The 19,541-nt window shown below is 41.5% G+C and overlaps 1 protein-coding gene across 4 annotated transcripts in view; it reads left to right on the top strand.

Moving 5' to 3' along the window:
• The window catches only part of prkg1b (protein kinase cGMP-dependent 1b), an 827,021-nt gene that overhangs the window by 760,345 nt on the left and 47,135 nt on the right, over window positions 1-19,541 (top strand). The gene's annotated exons all lie outside the window — the stretch shown is intronic.

Here is a 19,541-nt window from a genome sequence, read left to right as displayed (position 1 = left end):
TATTATTTATAGATAGGGACTGATCAATTGGTCAAATATCCTCCTCCTTTCCTGCACCACTATTCCCCAGTCCCATTAACTATTGTGCGCCTGCAACATTCTCTACATTAACAGAGGCTGAAGGTGAATTCAACTTTTACCTTGAATTCAATACATCATATGGTTTATCTCTTACCTTTGACCTAAGACTAGAAATAGCTCGGAACACAACTGGCCAAGGTCTTCTTGTCATTCCCACAGTGAGAGGTGAGCAGGATTCTGCTTCCATGGTCTGTTCTGTTGGCTCTCAAATGAAATGGGACTTCTCTTTTGCCCTCACCCTGGGACTTAATTGGCTTTGTCAAGAGCCCTTCATTCCTGATTAATTTTCCTGCTCCTCGGATGCTGCTTGTCCTGCTGTGCTTTTCCAGCACCATTCTCGTCTTGCCTTTAAGACAGTTCACCTTTAAGGACTCCCTGTGCTGTGTGTGTACAATCATGAGACTGTGCTTGTCAGTTTGCCTGTTATGCGTTTATGAACTGCATACATACTTACAACTTATAATGTGTTTACTGTTTTAAATAATGTGCCCCATGGAATTAATTAGTCTTTGAAAAGTAGATGATTGTTGGACCATTTTCATTAAAAAGAAAGTTGAAACTACCAACCAGCAAAGCTCACAGTCAGGATGAGTGGTGATTTATTACTTCTGTGCTAATTGTTATTGCCATCCAGCACTCTGAAATGAAAAGCTCCTGAAGCCGTAAACAGTTGGTTGCTCTGGTAATACTGGCTGGCGTATTGCCAGATGCTTTCCAATGAGAGAATATGTTTATAGCTTTGAATATGGAACGTGCAACAGCAAAGTTTGTGAATGGCCAATTGTCACCATGATGGTGACCTGGAGATTTCTAATCCAGGGCTGCCATCTCCTCTGACCATATTTAAAGGTGTCAAAAGGCCAGCTATCTTAATAACCCTGAGACTGTTGAACTTTTACCTCTATTCCTTTTTATTTCTAGTTTATATTAAGAGGGGCTTTAACGTTAACTATTACATTATTTCTTTATTTTTCCACTTATTCTATGAAGGTATGCTTAACTTTTTTAAAACTGTGTTTCTTTTAGTACTTTGTATCTAGGTTTTTTTTGTACCTAAATACCTTTGTACCTGAGATGGAGCTGTGTTTGGCAACATTATACACTTCTCAATGCACACCTCTAGTTGAGCGCACATAACAATAAAATCTAAATATAATCTAAATATTTATCTGAACACCATTATGTTGGTATTGTTTGCATGTTATTCTGAGCCAGTTTATCTACAATGTCTCAAATCTAATTTGAGGATGGCTCTAAGTCCAGGTGAGTAGTTGGTTTGAGCAGTAAGATCAGATTTTTGATCAGAGATTGGGTGTTATTTCTGTCTGTAGTTTACGGTTTTGTTCCTGGATTAATACTCTGGGAGTGAGTTCAAATCTTATTTTGGCAATTTCCACATTTGAACCCACTGGAAAATATCATTTGAAAGTGCCCAAAGGCAATTGAATCATTGTGAAAAACCAAACTGGTTTACCAATGACCTTTAGGGAAAGAAACCTGCTGCTCTTACCCAGTCAGGCAAATATGTAACTCAGTGCCAAACTAGTGCGGTTGACTTTTAACACTGCTCTGAAGTGGCCTGAAAAGCCACACGTTTGTATCAAAGCAGGGGAAGTGTGGATGAGCAATAAATGCTGGCCTTGTCCACATCCTGAGAATGAAAATATGAAAAGGGTGAAAGTTACCCACAGGAGCCACATAATCAAAATAAAAAAACAGGTTGGAGATTGCTTCACTGCATAATGTTCTCCAGCGCTTTATTTGTAATTCCCTCTAGAAAATTAAAAGTTCTGTGTTCTTTCACTGCTCAGTTATCAAGCTGCTTGCCAATAGATCTTTAGCTTTATGTTTCCCTTATCACCTTAGTCAACATTTAATGGGTCTTTTTCCAGAAGTGGGGAATGGAAGAGCAGATTAATTATTGAGCACCAACTGAATGTTGAAGGAGAGAGCAATTCTTTTGCCTGACTTTTGTTAGAAACTGAAGGATCAGAACTATTTCCCCTGGAGTGTCAGAGACTGAGGGGTGACCTTACCGAGAGTTATAACATCATGAGGGGCATGGATAGGTGAATAGCCAAGGTCTTTTCACCAGGGTGGAGGGTCAAAAATGGAGGTTTAAAGTGGGAAAGATTTAAAAGGGACCTAAGGGGCAACTTTTTCACACAGTGTGTGTGGAATGAGCTGCCAGAAGAGGTGGTAGACGCTGACACAATTACAACATTTAAAAGGCATCTGGATGAGGGTACATGAATAAGAAGAGTTTAGAGGGATATGGACCAAATGTTGGGAAGTGGGACTGGATTAATTTAGGATATGTGGTCGGCATGGATGATTTAGACCAAAGGGTCTGGTTCCATGCTGTACGTAGGCATGTCTCTATATGGATGGCTAGGATAGCCAACAATTATAGAACCAAGTCATGAATGAGGAGCTAGGGAAATGGAAGAGCTACAGTTTAGGAATGGAAAACGTTGTGTTTTCATTTTGTAGAAGGTTAGGGCATGAAAATATATATGTGATGAATCAGAAAGAAAATGATAGAGAAAATGAGGATCAACACCAAACACAAATGGTGGAAAATAAACAAAATTAAAGTGAAATAAGCAGAAGGAAATAATCCTAATCTCAAGGTCTAATCGATGGAGTGAATAGTCTGTCTCTTCATCTTAATGTGTTCTTGTCGAGCAAAAAAGGTTTATGGAAACTAAAAGGAAGAAAAACTGACTGCAGAGCAGAGAAAGTAATGGGAAAATTATCAGAGGGCAAAGTCACGGAGGGGAATTAGTTAAAGAATATATTAGACAAATCATTTAAACACGAAACAATGATTGCATTACCTTAAGTGTCTGCAGTGATAGGACAATACTGTTGAGTGTTCCAGGGATTGGATAGATTAAAGCAGATAGTTAGCAATCTTCATAATGAGAAAGCAAACTAATTTTGCAAGTCAAACTTGTTAAAGAAAAAATTGACATGCAAGTCATTTTCTTAATGACCATCAATTAGAACCACTGTAACTATGGAGTGTAATTTAGCACTTATAATTAGAATCTGTGTGCTGATCAACACCAGTCCAGTCACAAGGTTTGTGAACGTTTGTAGCTCAGGTTGAGGTTTAGGGTGTAGGTTTGCTCGCTGAGCTGTAGGTTTGATATCCAAACGTTTCATTACCTGGCTAGGTAGCATCATCAGTGGCAGCCTCCAAGTGAAGCGAAGCTGTTGTCTCCTGCTTTCTATTTATATCTTTCTCCTGGATGGGGTTCCTGGGGTTTGTGGTGATGTCATTTCCTGTTCATTTTCTGAGGGGTTGATAGATGTATCTAGATCTATGTGTTTGTTTATGGCGTTGTGGTTGGAGTGCCAGGCCTCTAGGAATTTTCTGGCATGTCTTTGCTTAGCCTGTCCCAGGATAGATGTGTTGTCCCAGTCGAAATGGTGTTTTTTTTATCCGTGTGTAGGACTATGAGGGAGAGAGGGTCGTGTCTTTTTGTGGCTAGCTGGTGTTTGTGTATCCTGGTGGCTAACTTTCTTCCTGTTTGTCCTACATTGTGTTTGTGGCAGTCCTTGCATGGAATTTTGTTAACAACGTTGGTTTTGTCCATGGGTTGTACTGGGTCTTTTAAGTTTGTTAGTTTTTGTTTGAGAGTGTTGGTGGGTTTGTGTGCTACTAGGATTCCGAGGGGTCTTAGTAGTCTTGCTGTCATTTCTGAAACTTCTTTGACGTATGGTAAGGTGGTTAGGGATTCTGGCTGTGTTTGGTCTGCTTGTTGTGGTTTGTTCTTGAGGAATCTGTGGACTGTATTTTTTGATATCCGTTCTTCTTGAATACGTTGTATGGACAGACGCGGTGGAACGAGCCATAAACACCAAACAACGACAAACACAGATAAAGAAAAACCGGGACCTGAAGAAAAAACTTGACAAACTCACAAACAAAGACAAAACCGATAACACAGGGGCATGGATAAAGAACCTATCAGACCGAACCCTATCAGACAGAGAAAAAGCGATACTAGTAAAAGGACTAAATTTCAATTACTGAGATGCTGACAAGAAGGATTTCCTAGCTGCATTAGAAACCACATTGAAGGACAACAAACTCAAGGAAGAAACACAACAAACGATCAGACAGACAGTTGCACCTACTGTGAGCCAAAAAAGGGAAGGAAAACAAACCGAACACACACGAAAAGAAAGCCCTAGAAAACCTCAAAAAAGACAAAAACATCGTTATATTACTTGCAGACAAAGGTCGGCTCACGGTCATCCTGAACAGAAGGGACTACATCGAGAAAGCCGATGCACTACTCGCAGACACCAACACCTACCCACAGGTGGCTCTAGACCCGACCCCACAACTAGGAAACAAAATTACACAATTCCAGACAATTAAACAAGACGGAATTCCAGAAAATGAAACCAGACGGGACCAACACCCCACGATTCTACGGACTACCAAAAATCCATAAACCAGGAGCCCCCCTCAGACCTATAGTCTCACTACCCGGAACACCAACTTACAGACTGGCCAAAGAACTGCATGCAAGACTGAAATACCTAGTAGAAGAGCCACAGAACTCCATCCACTCCACCCAGGAATTCCTAAAAATCATCAAAAACACCAAAATAGAGGAAGACAAAACAATGATCCCATTCGATGTTCACCTCCCTCAACATCGACCTGGCAAAGGAAACACTCACCACACTTTTAGAACAGACCATCACACACACACCAACCACCATCAATCACATTAGCAACGAGAACATCATGAAGCTAGTGGACCTGTGCCTCACCACCCACTTCACCGTCAACAACATAATCTACAAACAAACCAACGGCACACCCATGGGATCTCCACTATCAGGATTCATAGCAGAAGCGGTAATGCAAAGACTAGAACAAACAGCCCTTACCAACCATCAAACCAAAAATCTGGGTCTGCTAATTAGATGACACCTTTGTCATCACAAAACAAAACAAGATAGAAGAGACATTTAATATCATCAACAACACCCTCACAGGCATAAGGTTCACCAAGGAGGAAGAAACTGACAACAAACTCGCATTCCTGGACGTCAAAGTCAAAAGAAAGGACAACGGAGAACTACAAACCTGCGTATACAGAAAACCGACAAACACTGACCAAATACTTAACTACACCAGCAACCATCCGAAGACACACAAACGAAGCTGTATCAGAACACTATTCCAACGAGCCACCACATACTGCAGCACAGACGAACTTCGGAAACAGAGGAGAACCACCTATACAACGTATTCAAGAAGAACGGATACTCAAAAAATACAGTCCACAGATTCCTCAAGAACAAACCACGACAAGCAGACCAAACACAGCCAGAAACCCTAACCACCTTACCATACATCAAAGAAGTTTCAGAAATGACAGCCAGAATACTAAAATCCCTTGGAATCCTAGTAGCACACAAACCCACCAACACTCTCAAACAAAAACTAATAAACTTAAAAGATCCAGTACAACCCACGGACAAAATTCCATGCAAGGACTGCCACAAACACTATGTAGGACAAATAGGAAGAAAGTTAGCCACCAGGATACACGAACACCAGCTAGCCACAAAAAGACACGACCCTCTGTCGCACGTAGCCCTACACACGGATGAAAAAAAACCACCATTTCGACTGGGACAACACATCTATCCTGGGACAGGCTAAGCAAAGACATGCCAGAGAATTCCTAGAGGCCTGGCACTCCAACCACAACGCCATAAACAAACACACAGATCTAGATACCATCTATCAACCCCTTAGAAAATGAACAGGAAATGACATCACCACAAACCCCAGGAACCCCATCCAGGACAAACATATAAATAGAAAGCAGGAGACAACAGCTTCGCTTCACTTGGAGGCCACCACTGATGATGTTACCTAGCCAGGTAATGAAACGTCTGGATATCAAACCTATAGCTCAATGAGCAAACCTACACCCTAGTCCAGTCACAAATGAGTGGCAGGCATTTTGGAAATCTGTACAAAAATAAACAAGAACAACATTGGATTTATCATAAAATTGACTGTTTGAAGGATAGTGTTACAATAAACATGAATTTTTGATTTAATGACCACATCTTGGAGAGGGAAAATGTATTTTTTTTATTTGAAGTATTAAATTGAAATATCTCCAAGTAATTAAAACATCCCAAGGTACGTCAGAAGAATATTATCAATCAAAATTTGTCACTGAGCTACATAAGGGGACACTAAAAATGATGATCAAAAACAAGGTCAGAAAAGTATGTTTTAGCAACGTTTTAAAGGTGAAGAGAGGTGCAGAAGCAGAGATGTTTGAGGAGGAAATTTCACAGTTTATGTCTCTAAAGGGAAATTCTCTAATGATTGCAATAATTTTCTCCTTTTGTATTTCAATTTGGAATAATGAATCCTGGGAGTTTCTAAGTTTACAGGATATTTGATGGATTCATGTAATCTAACAAGTGGTATGAGCAAAGCTGAAGGGATGTAGAAGTTCTTATCTGTATCCTGAGATAGGATTTCTGCCTTAACAATAATTACAAGGTATCTGGCATTTTTGAAACTACAGCAACCATTGTTTTACCCAGCACCTTGTGAACCGCCATTCTTGATTAAAGGCAAAAATTAGAGCATCCCTCAAATTACTGTATTTTCGTGATCTCCGAGTTGTTAGTCAAGAGTGTGGGTGAGAAGGCTCTCTGCCAGTGTACTTTATTTAAGTTATTATTTAGGTGATTTATGCTGTAGATAAAGTATTACAGTGATGCGTATACCCCTTGCCTTATGTTTCTATTACTTAGTCTGTGTTTTTACAACCGGAATATTTGATCGACTGGTATACTCCTGGTCCCATAGGTGCAAGTTAATAAAACATTTGCTGTATTTATCCTGTAGCCTCCACTAGATATTCCAGCAAGCCATGCTTTTCACTGAAAGTAAACCTCCATTGTCCATCATGTGACTGAAAGTGTGATGACACGCAATATGAGGTGTAATAAATCTTGTTGATCAGTAACAGTCTGTATTTTAATTAAACATGAGAAGTAAAATGTGGATGTTTTAATTAATTACAAAACATTGTCAACATTTAATTTATTGGTTCGCATCACAAGTAAAATACAAATGCATGGAAAGGCAATCTGGCAGTTTTGACTGAATAAGCCATATTTCCAAAAAAACCAAGTTGGCTATATTCAAAACAGAGAACGCTGAAGAAACTCAGCAGGTCTCTCAGTATCTGTGGAGAGAGAAGCAGAGTTAGTATTTCTAGTCATATTTTCATTCTGTAGAAGAGTTGTATCAGATTTGAAATATTGACCATGTTTCTCTCTCCACTGATGCTGCCAGACCTGCTGAGTTTTTCCAGTGTTTTCTATTTTTATTTCAGATTTTCAGCATCTGCAGTATTTTATTTTCAATTGGTGGCAGTCTTTATTTGACTAGGATTGTTAAGTCTAGCTATAACCACAACTCACATTTATATGGCACTTCTAACTTCCTAGAGTCCTAAAGTGCTCCGTAGCCATGTAATCAGACAAGAATTAATGCCAGCTCAAAGAAGGAAGCATTAAAGCAGCTGACTAAGCTTTATGAAAGATCTAGATATAAGGAGTGTCTTTGAAGGTGGACTGTGGGAGAGGGTTAGGGAGGATATTCCAGCGTTTGGCACCTGGACAACACACAGACAAGGAGCAAAGAAGCAAAAATAGTGTGTTTATATAGCACCCTGCACATCCTCACGGTGTTAAGATGTGTTTCAAGCCAGTTAATTATTTGAAAAAAGTAATCACAATATTTTATTGTCAAGCTTAACAACCAAGTTCTTTCATCAAATAGGGTGAGAAGATTTCTTAAACCTTACAACATGTTAATGACCCCACTTCAGTACTATATGTCGAAGGCTGCAGTTCAGAAAAATGGCAGAAGTGAAAGTGTTCAATTATGTGTCATCAAAGGCTCCAGTCATAATGTTACCAAAATTCCAAGGGCTGAGAGACAACTTATCTTGGTTTGCTTTATCACTGCTGGGTCATTATGTCAGTCAGGATCCTTAAACAGTGACCACCCAATGGAGTACTCAGAAACTAGTTCTGAAGAAGCGTCACTGGACCCAAAATATTAATTCAGATTTCTCTCCACAGTTTCCCAGAAATTTCTGTTTTTGTTTCTGATTTCCATATCCACAGTTCTTTGGTATTTTTTCAGAAGAAATCAGAAAGTCTGTCCAGGGAATAGTTTGCCAGTGGACGTGCTGGGTTCTGTTCTCACCAGAAACGTCCATTTTGCTGACCCTGTTAGAAACACGCCATTTTAAAATGCTGTTTTTATTTTTAATTTTTTTTCTCAGGAAATCAAGCGACTATGATAATTGCCCAAGCTCCACATCCAGATTGGGTCACGTTGGCCATATCCTCCACTCATTCCCCCACCTTACAGTATATTATAGAATCATCATAGAATCCCTACAGGATGGAAACAGGCCATTTGGCCCAACAAGTCCACACCGACTCTCTGAAGCGTATCCCACCCAGGCCCATTCCCCTCTTACTCTATATTACACTCCCTGGGACATTGATATTGTGGCCGTTTCAGAGACATGGGTAGAGCAGGGACAGGAATGGTTGTTGCAGGTTCTAGGATTTATATGTTTCAGTGAGAACAGACAAGACAGTAAATGAGGGAAAGGTGTGGCATTGTTAGTCAAGGACAATATTATGGTGGCAGAAAGGATGTTTGAGAACCCATCTACTGAAGGTAGAGGTGAGAAACAGGCAAGGAGAGGTCATCGTGTTGGCAATTTTTTATAGGCTTCCGAATAGTTCCTGAGATATAGAAAAAAGGATTGCAAAGACGATTCTGGAGAGGAGCAAGAGTAACAAGGTAGTTGTAATGGGGGTCTTTAACCTCCTCAATATTGATGGGAACACTATAGTTCAAGTACTTTAGATGGGTCAGTTTTTGTCCAATGTGTGCAGGAGGGTTCCCTGACACAGTATGTAGACGAGCCAATAAGAGACAAGGCCACATTGAATTTGGTACTGGGTAATGAACCTGGCCAGGTGTTAGATTTGGAGGTAGGAGAGCACTTTGGTGATAGTGACCACAATTTGGTTATGTTTACTTTAGTGATGGAAAGGGATAATTGTGTCATGCAGGGCAGGAGTTATTGCTGGGGGAAAGGCAATTATGATGCAATTAGGCAAGATTTAGGATGCATAGGATGGGGGAGGAAACTACAAAGATGAGCACAATTGAAATGTGAAGCTTTTCCAAGGAACAGCTATTGTGAAGCTTTGATAAGTATGTACCGGTCAGGCAGGGAGGAAGTTGTCGAGTGACGGAGCCATGGTTTACTAAAGAAGTTGAATATCTTGTCAAGAGGAAGAAGAAGGCTGATGTTAGGATGAGGTGTGAAGGCTCAGTTCGGGCACTTGAGAGTTACAAGTTAACCAGGAAAGGCCTAAAGAGAGAGCTAGGAAGAGCCTGGAGGGGACATGAGAAGTCATTGGCAGATAGGATCAAGAAAAACTCTAAAGCTTTCTAAGGGTATATCAGGAATAAAATAGTGACTCGAGAAAGATTAGGGCCAATCAAAGATAGTAGTGGGAAGTTGTGCGTGCTGTCTAAGGAGTTAGGGGAAACACGAAATGAATATTTTTATTGTCAGTATTCAGATTGGTAAAAGATATTGTTGTCGAAGAAAATACTGAGACACAGTAGACTAGACTAAATGGGTTTGAGGTTCACAGGCAGGAGGTGTTAGCAATTCTGGAAAGTGTGAAAATAGATATGTCCCCTGGGCCGGATAGGATTTATTTTAGGATTCTCTGGGAAGCCAGAGAGGAGATTGCAGAGCCTTTGGCTTTGATCTTTATGTTGTCATTGTCTACAATGATAGTAACAGAAGACTGGAGGATAGCAAATGTTGTCCCCTTGTTCAAGAAGGGGAATAGAGACAACCTTAGTAATTATTAACCAGTGAGCCTGACTTCAGTTGTGGATAAAATGTTGAAAAAGATTATAAAAGATAGGATTTATAATCATCTGGAAAGAAATAAGTTGATTAAGGATAGCCAACACGGTTTTATGAAGGGTAGGTCATGCCTCAAAGCCTTATTGAGTTCTTTGAGAAAGTGACCAAACTGGTGGACACAGGTAACACGGTTGATGTGGTGTCTATGGATTTCAGTAAGCCATTTGATAAGGTTCCCCATGATAGGGTATTGCACGAAATATGGAGGCATGGGATTGAGGGTGATGTAGCAGTTTGGATCAGAAATTGGCTAGCTGAAAGAAGACAGAGGGTGGTGGTTGATGGGAAATGTTCATTCCGGAGTTCAGTTACGAGCAGTGTCCCGCAAGGAGCTGTTTTGGGGCCACTGCTGTTTGTCATTTTTATTAATGGCCTAGATGTTGGGTTAGTAAATTTGCAGATAACACTAGGATGGTGCTGAAGGATGTTGCAGGTTACAGAGGGACATAGACAAGCTGCAGAGCTGGGCTGAGAGGTAGAAAATGGTGTTTAATGTGGAAAAGTGTGAGGCGATTCACTTTGGAAGAAGTAACAAGAGTACAGAGTACTGGGCTAATGGTAAGATTCTTAGTCGTGTGGATGAGCAGAGAGCTCTCAGTTTCTGTGTGCATAGATCCCTAAATGTTGCCACCCAGGTTGATAGGGTTAAGGCGGCATATGGTGTATAGAGGGATTGAGTTTCGGACTCATGAGGTCATGTTGTAGCTGTACAAAAAAACTGGTGCGGCTGCACTTAAGAGTATTGCATTCAGTTCTGGTTGCTGTGTTATAGGAAGGATGTGGAAGCACTAGGAAAGGTGCAGTGGAGTTTTACCAGGATGTTGCCTGATATGGAGGGAAAGTCTTATGAGGAAAGACTGAGAGACTTGAGGCTGTTTTCATTAGAGAAAAGAAGGTTAAGAGGTGACTTAATCAAGGTATACAAGGTAATCAGAGGTTTGACAGGGTGGACAGTGAGAGCCTTTTTCCTCGGATGGTGATGGCTATCACAAGGGGACATAGCTTTAAATTGAGGGGTGATAGATATAGGACAGATGTCAGAGGTAGTTTCTTTACCCAGAGAGTAGTAAGGGTGTGGAATGCCCTGTTTGCAACAGTAATGCAGACCAACGTTAAGGGAATTTAAATGGTCATTGGATAAACGTATGGATGAAAATGGAATAGTGTAGGATAGATAGGCTTCAGATTGGTTCCACAGATCAAGGGCCGAAGGTCGTATTCTGCGCTGTAATGTTCTATGTTCTATTTCCCCTGAATAATGCACCTAGCCTACACATCCACGAACACTATGGGCATTCAGCAACGTCAATTCACCTGACCTGCGCATCTTTGTACTGTAGGAGGAAACCGGAGCACGTGGAGGACACTCATGCAGACATGGGGAGAATGTGCAAACTCCACACAGGCAGTTTCCCTAAGGCTGGAATGAAACCCTGATGCTGTGAGGCAGCAGTGCTAACCACTGAGCCATTGTGCCACCTACATTTTTCTTTCTAGAACAAACAGACAAGTTAAACCCTATTTGATGAGGGAACTTAGATGTTAAGCTTGCTGATAAAATATTGTGATTACTTTTTTAAAATAATTAACTGGCTTGAAACGCATTTTAACACTTTGACGATGTGCGGGATGTGGTATTTGTGTTTTCACTGAAGCCTTCATTTGGCCCAGAGCTTTCTGAAGCTTTGGTAGTTCCGGGTGAACCACAGATTAAAGCTGGTCAAGTTAGCACAGTGAGAATCCTTTTTGACAATGTGATGCTTTTGAGTACTGTATTTACAGAGTGCTTCATAGGTTGGAGGTAAGTTGTTAGCTGATGACAGCACAATACCTTTGAGTCCAAGGACACCTCAAAGGCTACCCTCAGCAATAATCAATAACTTCTTCCAGACATTTCTACCACTGCTGTAACTTTGGAGAAAGTTTCTCATAAATCCTGTTGCTGCCAACTTTCAGCCCAAGTCCAAATGACAATGTGTAATTAAATTATTTGTTTATAAACTGCACCATTTCTGTTTTGTTGGGCTATAAACTGATTGAGGAAGTTTGCGCTTTTGATCTTGGTTCAAAATTGGTTCCACAATATTTTTCTAGCCTGCTTTATCCAGGTTTCATTAAATATTGGGAGAAATATGATGAAGGGCTTATGCCTGTAACGTCTACTCTCCTGCTCCTCGGAGACGACCTGACCTGTTGTGCTTTTCCAACGCCACACTCTCAACTCCATTAAATATTGGTCATGTATGTGTAAAGGTCCTTCTGATATCAGTCCTTGTAACTTTTATTTACTCATTTGTGCACACATCTCCCTGTCCAACTGTCAAAATTTGGTTTAAAGCCGTTTTTCAGATTGACTTCTTTCTTTACAACTGTTCCTAGCTATCATGTGTACCTTTATAAGTAAAATTTCTCACATGGCTCCATCCAGCTTCAATGGCTCAAGTTTCCATTGTTGTTCCTCATGACCCATTCCCCTGGATCTCTGATATCACTTTCTTGTTGCTACACTGTCCCTAGAGCTTCAACCAGCCCATTTGAATGTTAAACTAGAACCAGGTGCAGTATTTGAGATATTGTTTGGCCCAAGCACTATGCATGTTTGGCCTTGACTTCCCACGGTTTGTACCATTTTGATTGTACAATTCTACTATCCTGCTGCGTTTTTGATTGTTCAATTTAATTGGTTGGTTAAGTGTGAAACTATTTTGCAGTTTCATCTTTATCTACATTTGACTCATACCTGGAGTAGGTGGGTCAACCATTATTTTCCTTCCTATATTCCATAATTTACATTTGGTTGAATAATAGAAACTGTGGTGGGGTGACTTATAACATTTTTCACTGTATTTTTCATGTAAAAGTACATGTGACAATAAATTTCTATTCTAAAGATCGCATTGCTGTCCACATTGACAATCATTGTCCAACTCTTCTCTAATTTCTGGGTTATCTTCATCATAGAATCCCTACAGTGTGGAAAAAGGCCATTGAGCCCAACAAGTCACAGCAACCTTTCAGTGAGTATCCCACCCGGAACCATTCCCCTGACTAATGCACCTAACCTACACATCCTTGAACACGATGGGCAATTTAGCATGGCCAATTCATCTAACCTGTATATCTTTGGACTGTGGGAGGAAATCAGAGCACCCAGAGGAAACCCACGCAGACAAGGGGAGAATGTCCAAATACCACACAGACAGTCACCTGAGGCTGGAATCAAACCTGCGTCCCTGGCACGTTGAGGTAGCTGTGCTAACCAATGAGCCACTGTGCTGCCTTCTATTACCCCTCCTCATTCACAAAGCTGTAAAGTTGATGAAATCGCATATTTCTAATGCTGATCTCTGAGGATCTTCATTTTATTGCCCTTTTCTGACAAGTAACTCCTCATCTACTCTTAGTCGTAGAGTCATGATCGTAGAGATGTACAGAATGGAAACAGATCCTTTGGTCCAACTCATCCATGCCGACCAGATATCCCAACCCAATCTAGTCCCACCTGCCAGCATCCCTCCAAACCCTTCCTATTCATATACTCATTCAAATGCCTCTTAAATGTTGCAATTGTACCAGTCTCCACCACTTCCTCCGGCAGCTCATTCCATACACATACCACCCTCTGCATGAAAAAGTTGCCCCTTAGGTCCCTTTTATATCTTCCCCTCTCACCCTAAACCTATGCCCTCTAGTTCTGGATTCCCCGACCCCATGAAAAAGACTTTGTCTATTTATCCTATCCATGCCCCTCATAATTTTGTAAATCTCTATAAGGTCACCCCTCAGCCTCCAACACTCAATGGAAATCAACCCAAGCATGTTCAGCCTCTCCCTATAGCTCAAATACTCCAACCCTGGCAACATCCTTGTAAATCTTTTCTGAACCCTTTCAAGTTTCACAACATCTTTCCGATAGGAAGAAGACCAGAATTGCACGCAATATTCCAACAGTGGCCTAACCAATGTCCTGTACAGCCGCAACACTCTCTTACCATTAAGTGTACAAGAACTGCTCAGAGTTGCTTTCCCAAAATGCAGCACCTCGCATTTATCTGAATTATCTGCCACTTCTCAGCCCATTGGCCCAGCTGGTCCAGATCATGTTGTAATCTGAGGTAACCCTCTTCGCTGTCCACTACACCTCCAATTTTGGTGTCATTTGCAAACTTACTATCTGTACCTGTTATGCTCGCACCCAAATCATTTATGTAACTGACAAAAAGTAGAGGGCCCAGCATCGATCCTTGTGGCACTCCACTGGTCACAGGCCTCCAATCTGAAAAACAAGCCTCCACCACCACCCTCTGACTTCTACCTTTGAGCCAGTCTGTATCCAAATGGCTAGTTCTCCCTGTATTCCATGAGATCTAACCTTGCTAATCAGTCTCCCATGGGGAACCTTGTTGAACGCCTTACTGAAGTCCATATAGATCACATCTACCGCTCTGTCCTCATCAATCTTCTTTGTTACTACTTCAAAAAAACTCAATCAAGTTTGTGAGACATGATTTCCTATGCACAAAGCCATGTTGGCTATCCTTAATCAGTCCTTGCCTTTCCAAATACATGTACATCCTGTCCCTCAGGATTCCCTCCAGCAACTTGCCCACCACCAACGTCAGGCTCACTGCTCTGTAGTTCCCTGGCTTGTCCTTATTACCCTTATTAAAGAGTGGCACTACGTTAGCCAACCTCCAGTCTTCCAGCACCTCACCTGTGACTATCGATGATACAAATATCTTAGCAAGAGGCCCAGCAATCACTTCTCTAGCTTCCCACAGAGTTCTAGGGTACACCTGATCAGGTTCTGGGGATTTATTCACCTTTATGCATTTCAAGACATCTAGCACTTCCTCCTCTTGGATTTGGATGTGAACATAACAGGTACAGGATCTTGCAATATGGACATTTTGCAAGGTGTAACCATCTATTTCGCTATTTTCTGTATCTTCTATATCCTTTTCCACAGTAAATACTAATGCAAAATACACATTTAGTATCTCCCCCTTTCAAAGTTTGTGAGAAGATTTGTAGCTCGGGTGCTCGTTGTTGTGGTTCTGTGCGCCGAGCTGGGAATTTGTGTTGCAGACGTTTCGTCCCCTGTCTAGGTGACATCCTCAGTGCTTGGCAGCCTCCTGTGAAGCGCTTCTGTGATCTTTCCTCTGGTATTTGTAGTGGTTTGAATCTACCGCTTCCGGTTGTCAGTTCCTGCTGTCCGCTACAGTGGTCGGTATTTTGGGTCCAGGTCGATGTGCTTATTGATTGAATCTGTGGATGAGTGCCATGCCTCTGGGAATTCCCTGGCTGTTCTCTGTTTGGCTTGTCCTATAATAGTAGTTATTATTATTACTATTATAGGATGAGCCAAACAGAGAACAGCCAGGGAATTCCCAGAGGCATGGCACTCATCCACAGATTCAATCAATAAGCATATCGACTTGGACCCAATATACTGGCCACTGCAGTGGACAGCAGGAACTGACAACCGGAAGCGGTAGATTCAAACCACTGCAAATGCCAGAGAAAAGATCACAGAAGCGCTTCACAGGAGGCTGCTAAGCACTGAGGATGTCACCTAGACAGGGGACGAAACGTCTGCAACACAAATTCCCAGCTCGGCGCACAGAACCACAGCATCTCCCCCCTTTTTTGCGGCTCCATACAAAGGCTGCCTTGCTGATCTTTGAGGGGCCCTATTCTCTCCTTAGTTACCCTTTTGTCCTTAATGTATTTATAAAAACCCTTTGGATTCTCCTTAGTTCTATTTGCAAAGCTATTTCATGTCCTCTTTTTGCCCTCCTGATTTCCCTCTTAAGTATACTCCTACTGCCTTTATACTCTTCTAAGGATTCACTTGATCTATCCTGTCTATACCTTACATATGCTTCCTTCTTTTTCTTCACAAAATCCTCAATTTATTTAGTCATCCAGCATTCCCTATACCTACCAGCCTTTCCTTTCACCCTAACAGGATTATACTTTCTCTGAATTCCCTTTATCTCATTTCTGAAGGCTTCCCATTTTCCAGCCATCTCTTTACCTGTGAACATCTGCCCCCAATCAGCTTTTGAAAGTTCTTGCCCAGTACCGTCAAAATTGGCCTTTCTTCAATTTAGAACTTCAACTTTTAGATCTGGTCTATCCTTTTCCATCACTATTTTAAAACGAATAGAATTATGGTCGCTGGCCCCAAAGTGCTCCCCCACTGACACCTCAGTCACCTGCCCTGCCTTATTTCCCAAGAGTAGGTCCAGTTTTGCACCATCTGCAGTAGGTACATCCACATACTGAATCAGAAAATTGTCTTGTACACACTTAACAAATTCCTCTCCATCTAAGCCCTCAACACTATGGCAGTCCCAGTCTGTTTGGAAAGTTAAAATCCCCTACCATAACTACCCTATTATTCTTGAAGATAGCTGAGATCTCCTTACAAGTTTGTTTCTCAATTTCCCTCTGACTATTAGGGGGTCTATAATACAATCCCAATAAGGTGATCATCCGTTTTTTGTTTCTCAGTTCCACCCAAGTAACTTCCCTGGATGTATTTCCAGGAATATCCTCCCTCAGCACAGCTGTAATGCTATCCCTTATTAAAAACACCATACCCCCTCCTCTCTTGCCTCCCTTTCTATCCTTCCTATAGCATTTGTATCCTAGAACATTAAGCTGCCAGTCCTGCCCATTCTTGGGCTACATCTCTGTAATTGCTATGATATCCCAGTCCCATGTTCCTAACCATGCCCTGAGTTCATCTGCCTTTCCTGTTAGGCCCCTTGCATTGAAATAAATGTGTTTAATTTATTAGTCGTACCTTGTTCCTGCCTGCCCTGACTGTTTGACTCGTTACTGTTCTCAACTGTACCAGTCTCAGATTGATCTCTTTCCTCACTATCTCCCTGTATCCCATCCCCTGACCTTACTAGTTTAAATCCTCCCAAGCAATTCTAGCAAATTTCCCTGCCAGTATATTAGTCCCCTTCCAATTTAGGTGTAATCCGTCCTTCTTGTACAGGTCACTTCTACCCCAAAAGAGATTCCAATGATCCAAAAATGTGAATCCTTTTCCCATACACCAGCTCCTCAGCCATGCATTCATCTGCTCTATCCTCCTATTTCTGTCCTCACTCGCTCGTAGCACCGGGAGAAATCCAGGTATTACTACTCTCAAAGACCTCCTTTTTAAATTCCTGCCTAACTCTCTGTACTCTCCCTTCAGCATCTCAACCTTTTCCCTTCCTGTGTCATTGGTTCCAATGTGGCCAATGACCTCTTGCTGACCCCTCTCCCCCTTGAGAACATTCTGCACCCTCTCTGAGACATCCTTGATCCTGGCACCAGGGAAGCCACTCAGACAACTTTTTGTCCACTACCAATATTCATCCCAAGTACACTATATCGATCAGTAAGGTAAATAGCTAAGAACTTGCATAATTTTTGAACAATTTCTCAATCATTTTAATAAGAAGATGCCTAATTGGAGAATAGATATGAAGGGTTTACAATCATCTGTGGAAAGGTAGTCTGAATCTTGCTATTTATTATAGATCACTGTCAATGAACAGACTCTCTCCAGTAATTGATGGCTCAGATTTTGCAAAGTGGCTTGTCAATGACTTTGAAGAAGATAGCTTGCAATGATCTAATAAGAGCTCTCATGTGTGTGTCACTGTTCTCAATGTTACTTGTTACTTGCATTCTGGCAGCAGCTGTAGTTGATATCTGGCATCTCCCAACCCTGTGGGCATCAAGCAGACGCAACAATCAATCATGTGGAAGAGTTGTTACTGACTGACAATGAAGAAGTAGTGAGAACTGATTATTGTCTACCTTTTAATCATTTTACAGGCAGCAAAATAAAGCTCGGGGCATAAACATGGGATGAATATCAAATATAGAAAATCATGAGCAAACTTTACGAAACAAAATTCTTACTATTTTAAAAATCTACCATGCTTTTAGTTTTTAGTGGAATAAAACACTTTTTAAATTCACGCTTGGCTTGTGGGCATCACTCGATGGCCAGCTTTTATTGCCCAACCCCAGTTATGCTGAGCTCCCTTCTTGAGCCCCTGCACGCTACATGGTGTTGGGAGACCCTTAGGGAAAAATGTTCCAGGATTTTGACTCCATGACAACGAAGGAACAGTGATACATTTCTGAGTCAGGATCGTGATTGACTTGGAGGGAAACCTGCAAGTGGTAACATTCCCTTGGATCTGCTGCCCTTGTCCTTCTAGCTGGGTTTCTACAAACATAGACTTCAGTTTTCAGGGTTAGAGATGTTGTTCAGAAGTAATTAAGGGGTGAAATTTACAGTAAATTAGCTCATGGTATAAATGGAAATTGAAATAGCTTTATTGATGGATCCTTTCCTGTCTCATTGTCCCTCAGCCATTTCATACTTATCATTACTTGCCAAGACTTCCACCCCTTTGCAGATGTCTGTGCCCAAGAGCTGTTGGCCAGTTACATGGTCCCAACAATTTTTATGCCCACAGTGTAAGGCTGGGATCTAGCTGAGATTGTACTGAAGCAAGGGAGTAAGGGAGTGCTGGGTCAGAAAGGAAATGGGTGTGGAGCGGGGAGAGACGGAGAAATGTCGGGTTTCTTCAAGCATGAGAGAGTCCTCTGCTGGAAATAGGAGTCCAAATAGGTAACCACTCTCTTCCCTTCTTGTCAAATGCCCAAGCAGAGATAGCTGCAGGGCTTCCCACCCATTGCCAGCATCAGCTCACCACCCATGAATTAGCTGTGGAGTGAGAGAATGAGTCTTAAATGACTATAAATTGAACACATAAGAGCATCAATTGGCACAAGGACAAGCAAGCAGCCCTAGGTCTGCCCAGCAGTTTGTAAAATTTCAGGGGGGTCAGGGTGTGTTGGTGGACACCAGGAAATACACCCATGACATTCTCTGCTCCCTCCAACCCACCCCAACCTGTATTTAACATGTGTTAATCTTTTTGCGGGGGTTGTTGGAATGAGATCAGTGTACCTAATGTGAGCTTGCTTTGTCAAATCCAAGGATTTCAAAGATTTGCATCAACAGAACCTTTAATAACATATCCTGTGAACAAGATGGGAATCACTGACAGGAATTTGTCAATTGCTGCATTCAAATGCAGGTAAAGGCATACCAGGGGTTGCTGACAGTTCCACAGGCAATAATGGTAAAGACTGACAGTTTCACTTTCATCACAAGCAAAACCATTGGGTCACATGTCAAGCAGAATGCAGTCTAGAAATGCTAAACATTTTGTCTCCTATGTATGCAAATGTTACATGTTATGTCATTGAACACTGTTTTAATTGACTACAGATTATGTCTACGGTTTAAATGGAATTTTTGTTTGAGAAGAAAAGGAAGTAAACAGTAAAAACATATTGATTACGATGTACAGTGAC

Source organism: Hemiscyllium ocellatum, chromosome 22 (assembly GCF_020745735.1).
Source record: "Hemiscyllium ocellatum isolate sHemOce1 chromosome 22, sHemOce1.pat.X.cur, whole genome shotgun sequence".
NCBI lineage: Eukaryota > Metazoa > Chordata > Chondrichthyes > Orectolobiformes > Hemiscylliidae > Hemiscyllium > Hemiscyllium ocellatum.
Note: the sequence above shows the minus strand (reverse complement) of the source record. Positions and strands in the feature narration are given on the sequence as shown.